The 9,089-nt window shown below is 33.9% G+C and overlaps 1 protein-coding gene across 5 annotated transcripts in view; it reads right to left on the reverse strand.

Moving 5' to 3' along the window:
* LOC106623349 (calcium/calmodulin-dependent protein kinase kinase 2) overlaps window positions 1-7,340 on the reverse strand; it is a 34,004-nt gene extending 26,664 nt beyond the window's left edge. For 2 of the 5 annotated variants that reach the window (XR_004978809.2, XM_014242824.3), the window contains exon 1: window positions 7,070-7,340. The gene's annotated coding sequence lies outside the window, so the exon portion shown is untranslated. The remainder of the gene's footprint in view (window positions 1-7,069) is intronic. The other 3 variants (XM_014242858.3, XM_014242846.3, XM_014242834.3) reach the window with 3 other exon arrangements.
* Window positions 7,341-9,089: the final 1,749 nt, after the last annotated feature.

Consider the following 9,089-nt stretch of genomic DNA (forward strand, 5'->3'; position numbering starts at 1 on the left):
TTACCAATTTGTTTTAAATTAATTTGTATCTACATTACGCTTATATAAAATTATAATTGAAAAACAAAAATTAACTAAAAAATAAACCAAAGTGATCAGAAAGAATACAGAAATATGCCATAAACACCAAGGTCAAACTCTCAAATCAATTGTTAACAAAGTCTTTCCTTTTTCGCCAACGTATTTTTTTTGTCAAAAGAACCCCCAAAAATATTAATAGTACGACATTGTTGGGTTCTCTATTTCTATAGTTTGGGGTGATCAGAAAGTTAAGGTTATTCGAAAGTATTTTTTCCTCCGTTTTTCTCTCTGTATGATCACAAACTATTACCTCATTTTATTGAATTGTTGTTAACCAGATTTGGCGACTATAAAAGAGTATATTTAGGTTTATAAGGGCGATTGTTTTAACATAAAAATTTGTAATTACAGTTATAACTTCTCTAATTAAAGATCTAAGAAATCGCGTTTACTAGATAAGAAAGATGGGTGGTAATATTATGTGAAACATATAGTTAATGCCTAAAAACTGAACGGCGAAAAGATTTATCTTCTTCTACTTATGTATGTAATGTATGTATATATACAGTATTTGACAGAAATATTCATATACAGATAATTCATAACATAACTCGTACCAAAAGGCTTTCACATCGAAGAAGCACATCGATATTCGGCTAATATCCTGATGGGCAATATATAACTGGTTGATTTGCTGCAGCTGTTATGACCCTGGATTGTTGGTGTTGTAGCGTATACCTATAAGTACGACATCAACTGTCATCGAAATAACTTATCGGAAGGTCCAAGAAATTGGGTGTTTCGACGGGGTCGGACCAAAGAGTGAGGGGTGCAAAAGTGAGTGAGTTTGGCGGGGCATGCAAAGAGATGGTTAGTATAATGCGGAAAGTGTTTGCATGAAAAAAATATGTTTAGTATGTCAAAGGTCGCCATTCACTGGAAGGGAGTCAATGTAAGTGTTAATAGCTCTTCTGCGAATGACGATCAGTATTCCTAATTTGATCACGTATTAAACTTCACTTAGTGTTGTATGTTTTAGAAGACATGGTAAATCAGTAAAGCAATACTGGAAAGCATTGCATCTTTCAGCAAGATTTTACTCCAGCACATGCTTAGAAGTGGCTTAGAAGCAGGATTACTGGCTGGAAGTTCAGATTTAAATTAATTGGACTACAGTTTGTGGTCAGAATGGGAGAACATGGACTGTGAAATACCCCACTGAAATTTGGGTCTTAAAAAATCTTTGGTTCTTGCTATTAATCAATGGCCGAAACTTTTAATGGCTTGTGTAAAAGAAAAAAGTGACCAATTCGAATAAAATTTGGACATCGCTCAAATAACATATGCTCAAATTGTAACAGAACTTAATAATAAATAGATTTTTTACCGCTATTCACTTCACTGGTAGACTGCACCAATTTCTGCGAATTTGGTGACATCATTTCTTTTGAGATTGCGAATTGTTTTTGAAACGCTAAAGTGCTAGACTGAGTCTAGATATATTCACGGTTAATTTTTATTAGAACTTTCATCATATTTTCAAAGGCATGCATAACCCTAATCATGACCCGAAAAATAAATTTTATTACTAACAAACCGATAATTGATCAAAATATGAAATATTCATTAACCATAAAAACCAGAGCAACAAACTTTCATAAATAAATTCGTAATCTGGAAAACATCATTTGCTAATACCATGATCTGACCGATACTTAATCACAAGATTTAGGCTGTTGAGTAGATTATCTCACAAATCTGCTCGTCACCGAGGAGATTTGAATCTAACCTAGTCGAAGTCTCCTTGTGCGACTCTGATTTAGCACCATCTATTTGTCACATTTGTGTTATCACAGTAGATTTGACACTACAAAATGTTAAAGTAAAAAAACAATTAAACATACAAATAAAATAAAAAGTAAAAAATTAAAGCAATATCAAGTAAATAAGTGAAAATGACAGAAAATATTATTAAAAAGAGGAGAGTAATGTAGATCCGCTCTAATAGAGTTTCGGCGAGAAAAATGCCACTGCTTCGATCGTCTAGTTATTGTTGTTGTTCCCCGCTTGGGTGGTGAGGTTCAGGATGGGGGGTCACGACGCGATTCTACTATAGGGAGAAAAGTGTTAAATGAGTGGGGTTCATTGGGCATGCAAAGAGGTGGTTAGTGTCATGCGTGGGCACATTGCATGCTGGATATATATTTGGTATGTCAGGGTCGATTCTGAATAAGTAGAAGTTTAATCTGCTACAGTACCCAGAACGAAGTTGAGCAAGGGTCACTCTAGATTCTCGTGGCACTCGAGCTGGTGGTTTGACTACAAGTACGCCACTCACTGAGAGAGAGTCGATAAAGGTGTTAATGGATCCACTGTGAACGGCTGTCAGTGCATGTATGAAGTTTGTTGTGTCCGAAGTCTGGTCGGCGTACTTTTCGATGTCATCGACGTAGTCAAGGAATGACCTCTTGATGTTGCAAACGACTGCAGGGATGGTTTCCGCGAAAAGTTTTAAGCTCCTTGCGGGGAATAGCGAGAAAGATCGAAGAGATAGCCGGTTACTTTTGAACACATGCCATCGAATCCATGGCCCGACGTCAATGTCGTGCAACCATCAGCGTACGAGGTGATGAAAATTCCCTGGTGGTTGAGGGAGTTTCGAAATGTAGAAACTAAACAGTAACAACGATGACGTCCGTAGGAATGGGTAGTGCTGTGAAGGAGCTCTCGGTAAATTCTGTGACGCCGACCCAGTTAGCTTTGTTAATTTAATAACAATAATTTTTTTTGGTGGTGCGAACGATAATTCATGAGCTAACTAAAATGTTAATAGTTTAGGTATAAATGTGTATACAGATATGTCAATCTTTCAAAAAAAAAAAAGGTTTAGTTACCCCGAAAAAAGTCAAAAACTTGATTTTGATCGGCTTATGCAAAATCGTGTGCGAAATTTCAAATCAACATCTCAAAAACTGAGGGACTAGTTCGCGTATATGCAAAGGGGCAGACAAATGGTCATGGCTACATCGAATCAGTTCGTCACGCTATATATGGAAAATATAATATACCCTCTTCAGCGTATAAAAAACTGCAGAAGTTAGCTTTATTTATCCGAAACGAATAAACTGAAAAAAAAGGTGGACGTACATACATCTTTACGTATTCATATAGAATTTATATGGGTAGAGCATAACGATTGACTAATAGTATAGTGAGCTAAAGTGAATTTAAAGATATTAATACCCTTGGAATTCAGCCTTCAGGACAATGTGTATTCGAAAATAAAAACAAGAAAAAATGTTAACTTCGGTTCACCGAAGCTAAAATCCCCTTCACAAATACAACCGATTCCATACAAGAACTTGATTTTGATCGGTTCGTTTGTATGGCATACAAGTATAAATGCTTTAGTGGTCCGATCTGAACAATTTTTTCGAAGATTGTAACGTAGGCTTAAACAATAATCCTTGCCAAATTTCATGATGACAAGATGTCAAATAAAAAAGACACAATTTTGATCCTTCAGTTTGCATTGCAGCTATATGCTATAGTGGTCCGATTTCGGCGGTTCTGACAAATTACCTAATTTGTGTAGGTTATATATCTGGTATGTAATAAAATTTACATTGATGTGTAATTACAACGTGTTGAAGGGTATATTATGTGTGGGAATGTGGCGAGGATATAGAATAAATTTTGATAAATTATTGGAAGCTAAAAGCTCTACAGCTAATAACTACTTTATCATACTAATATTAATGAGAAAATGTGAAAGAAATGGCACTTTCGAGTTCTTCGCGCCCTCGGAAAAATATCTAATTTTAATACGAAAATCTTAATATACTTTTAGCATGATGACATTGCTGATAAATGTTATAAAAAATTAACATTTTGACAGTACTCCCATGAAACAAATAGTTTTGTATCATGTCTACTAATTTGATTTGTTTATTATACATACATATGTACATGCGGATATAGAAGCACTTCTTATTTGTTTTATTTTTTTTTTTTTGTTGTGTAAATAAATATAATTTTGAATATTAGCACTGATTAATATAAAATTGCATTATAGAAGCTGTAATGTAGAGTTAGTTTAATATAAGTTTAAAATTCATTATAAATTACAAACTAAATAAAAATTTTAAGCTTGACATCGGGTACTATTTCGGAACAGTTATTTCTCATCCTCAAAACGCACTACGCAAAAATTATATTATTCGTTCAATAAAAAATGTTTAAAAATTTACGAAAAAATTAAGATGCAATAATTATTGCAAAAATAGTCATCAGTTAACTTTTTGTTAAATTCTATTTATTCACACAATAACAAAAGGTAGTATACTAAGAAATAATCAGTGCAACCAAAACTTACTTACAAGTTGGTTGAAAAGTTTATACGCTCGAATAGAAAAAATATTGTTTTTGGTACGAATTATATTTGTTTATTCAATATAATCTCCTTTAACTTCAATACACTTATCCAATGATCCTCTAATAATTCATGCCATCCCTATAATGACTTTCAGGAAGCTCTACAAAATACCCGTCTACAGATGTAATAACTTCTTCATTCGATGAAAAACGCTTTCCATGCAGGAATTGTTTCAGGTTCCTGTGAATACGGCAAATGCTCAAGCAACTCGTACTTTAATTCGTTGAATTTTGTCATTGTTAAAACACCTTGTGAGCAGGTGCATTGTCTTGATGAAAAATTATTTTTTTGTGCTGCAAACCAGATCTTTTCTCACGAATTTTTTCATACAGCTGATTCAAAAGGCTTCAATAATATTTAGAGTTGATTGTTTTACCTTTCTGCAAATAATCAATCAAAAAAGTCCTTTTGCATCCCAAAAAACTGATGCCATAATCTTCTTTGCTGATCGTTGTGACTTCACCTGCTTTGGAGCTGAGCAACCAGCTTCAGTCCATGGTAAACGTTCTAGTTCCAATTTAAGAATCCAGTCTCATCCATAGTTATAAAACGACGCAAAAAATATATTCTGCTTAAAATTATCTAAATTATGCTGAGAAATTTGTTTTCGATCCAGTTTTGGTTGAATTGTTAACATGTTCGGCACTAACTTTCCAAACAGCTTTTTCATATGTAATTTTCCATGTGAAGATGAAGTACTCGTTCGACTAAGATGCCTATAGAAATTTCACGCTTAGTCAAACTTGGACCTTGACTAACAATATAATGAACTTGCTCAATGATTTCTGGTGCGGTTACGGTTTTTGGTCGTCCTTCACGTGGATCGTCTTCAAGCCTAGTACGACCGTGTTTAAAATTGTTCATAAACTTCCTTTTTTTAATCCTTTCAAAACAAAGAATGTAATCACTGCGCGGTATTCAATTTTTTCCATATTAAAATGTGTTCTCACGACAGATGTACCAACTTGTGAAAACAAAAATTTGGAGCTGGTAGCACTATTTCTTGGTGAGAGCAGAAACTTTTCAACCAACCTGTATTTTGCAAACGAGCCGGAAGAAATAAAGAAGAGAGATTATACCCCAATTGTACGAAAAATATACCTACATTAACAGTTTTCGAGTAGAATTCTTTGAATATTAGAGGGCCCCGGGCGAGCGTAAGATAAATAATCTGTTCAATCCAACACCATAGTGTGATTAGTCCTTTCGTGAAGAACTTATTTATGCATTGGCTGTCTTCGGTGTCACTTCAAAAAATTATCCCTCACTTTCGCATAAGACTACTTTTTACATTTCGTTGGCAGCTGCAGTTAAATGACAGATGATGCCGGGGAGTTTTTCCGCGATATTTCCAAATTAGTGCCTTCTGCAGTCAATTAGTGTTTCAGCGTAGGCATGGATAATATTAATTTTATGCCCTTGCGTGGGAAACCTCACTATAAGTTTTTCTTCATTTTTAATTGAATAATATGATCGCGAAAGTAGTGCGAAATAGAGGAGAGGGCACAATAGACCCTGGGTCGCAGTGCAAACGTCATATTCATTCTATTCTATTCTATTACTAAGCCGAAACCTCTCTATCACACCATACTTACCATATTTTTCATGAGTCTTTTGAGTAACATTGTTTCAAAAGACAACATCAAAAATATAGAAAGGATTTACTTTTCGTGTTTATAAGGTTTAAGTCTTGATAGTTACTCTTTACTTTATAGTAAAACAATGGGTTTGGAGACACGACATGATCTCCAACCTTTTACCATCAGATTGTATTGACTATGTACGAGTCAACATACTATACAAGAAGAAGAACAAGAATTTTTTTTAAAACCCAATGACCTTTAATAGAAAACTATCAGGCCATGGTCGAAAATCCCAAAATGTGATGAGAATTTTCTGAGAGAATTATTTTGCTTTTGAATTATAAGCCCCTATAGAGTGCAGAGAACGGAAACTGATTTCAAAAAAAAAAACCTTAAATAACTTCAAAGTAAAAATCTGAATTGTAATTTTACATTCCAATTTGGAGAAGTTTCGATCTATTCACCCACCAACTATTACTTTTGCACTCAACCAACAAGACGACAACTGTGCCTTCTCTACAATCTCCAATATAGTTTTGAATAAAATTAATTGCAAATGTTTTTCTCATCTCATTTTACAGTCATAAAGTTGTTGGAACAGTACATATAATGTTCAGTCCGAAATGAAAATGGAGTAGGTAGCGCCAATAGTGTAAGCCCATTACCAGCGCAACTGTTTCGCACAGCATTAAATATTATATTTGCAGCCTCTTGCAATTTTTTTGTGAAGTTTTCTTTCCCCATTTCTTGTCCATCCATTTATACTAAACGGGGTACCATTTAAATTAAAAATAAAGTTTCAAATGGAGTAGTCATCAACCTTTCGCCTGAATTGTATTTAATATACCACAATTTTTTACTATTAATATTGGGCATAAGTTACTGATACGTATGTTTGGTGATATTCACTTCTTTGCAGTCTGCATGTGGTGTTATAGAAAGCATCAATAAATCAATTTTTATCAATATTTTATACATTATAATAAAACTATTTAAAGACGTATATAATTATTACTTTAATTTTACTTACAAGCATCATGACACTTATACATGCAAAATATTTACTTATATTAGCAAAAATTGGGCTTTATAATTTCAACATGCTTTCACTGCACAAACTTTTGACAGTTCAGCGGTTAGTCTCATGCACTTTAAATTATTTTAATATATTTTTTCACACTAGATAACCTTTAAGAAAAAATATATCCAAATATATCAACAATAAATCCAATGTTTTGATTTAATAGTAGAGCGCAGACTCTACCGTAAGATACTTTTTAATTCGCTGGAGTGCTGTCAAAATTTTAATTTTTTATAACATTTAACAGTGGTGCCACCTTTAGAAAGAAATACAGATTGAGACGAACACGGATAATAGAACAAAATCGAATCGACGATAAAATACCAGAATCAACTAGACAGCGAAGTTGTAGTTGCTAGAATGTTCTGGTTTTATTATAGATCTACAATACTATATAACGGCTGTCGGTTTATGAAGCAGACACAGTTCTTGTTAGAATTTATCCATGGTTAGAGTACTGCGGTGTTAAGAAATATTGAGATATAACTAAGAAGTTGTAAATTCGGATAATGAGTAATAAATCGTTGGGCTATTGGAATTAGAAATTAAGATAAGTGTATAACCAATAAATTGGGACTTTTATTTAACAATCAAGTGATCGAACTCAAGTGAGTTAGAAGGTAGACGATTTATCGAGAAATCCGTTAGAGTTTTTTCATAGGAATTTTTGAAATCCACCGCTTAATTGTACATAATCAACAGTTGTTTTGGAAGCTTTGTAAACTATATTAGGTTGTTTTATACATATATATTTTAATCACTAAAGCTTTTCTTAACTATGTTATACAAAATATTTAAAAGTGCTTATTTTAAATTTCCTGGGGAAACTTTAGTAAACCATCCCATTCAGAGTTAATAGGAATATGGTTAAATAGAGGAGATTCTTCAGATAAAGAATATACACATTTATAGCCGGCGGAAACTTAGAGTTTTCGAGATATTTGCATTTTAAGTTGAAAACTTTACGAATTTTATCTTGCAATTTCTCGATTTATAGTTAACTTTTCTTTCATATTATGCACTTATTATACACTAACACTTCGCTACATTGTTTACACATATTTATTTTGTATGCATTATTATATTTGCTTTAAATAAGCATTTTATTTTAAACAATTTTCGCTATATGCACCATAACAAATGGGTTCCATGTTGACAAAGAATAAGTTTTGCCATATCCAAACGAATGAAAGCAATCAAAACAAATAAATAATAACAAAAAATACCACAAAGATTTTTTGGTTCTGCATTGGCGGCCGAAGGCATTGGTCGTTTTTCCTTTCGCGTACTACTTCTTTCGCATTGGCGGCATTCGGCCGCGCTTCAAAAAAATAACCATGGCCGATCCAACAAGGGGTTATCCTTATTCTTTTCGCGTTCTACTGCTTTCGGCATTGGAGGCTTTCGGCCGTACTTCAAAAAAATAACCCTGGCCGATCCAATACCGTGATTTATCAAGAGAAGTTAACGTAAAAAACTATGGCTCCTGTATTTGGATATAATTCTCAATTATTATTCATCTTAATGCAAAATATAAATATATATATATGTCTTTAAATTTATAATAGTCATTGAAAAACTTATTTTTTGTCAAACTGGAACCCATTTGTTATTCTGCGTGTAACTAAAATTGTGTTAAAATTAAAATGCAGCGCTCATCAGGCGGCTTCTACTGCAACCAGTATTAATAGAGCAAACCCTACGAAAGCTCCCCCTAGGAGGCTCAGCTGCTTCGATTCGGATGACACACCGTAAGGTTGATGGCGCCAGAACTAGCGATGAGATGCTGGTGGATGAGGAATTAAGACCTGGTCGTACATATACAGTACATAGCTTAGTGGATGACTGCAGAAGGAACATGCTGCCCCTTATTAAACAGCAAAGTTTTAAAATATTCTGTGAAAACGTCTTCTTAACTCCAGGCGCAGCATGGCTGCCCATGGCTCTGGCCAGAGGCAAGACTGACACA

Source organism: Bactrocera oleae, chromosome 2, assembly GCF_042242935.1.
Source record: "Bactrocera oleae isolate idBacOlea1 chromosome 2, idBacOlea1, whole genome shotgun sequence".
Taxonomy (NCBI): Eukaryota; Metazoa; Arthropoda; class Insecta; order Diptera; family Tephritidae; genus Bactrocera; species Bactrocera oleae.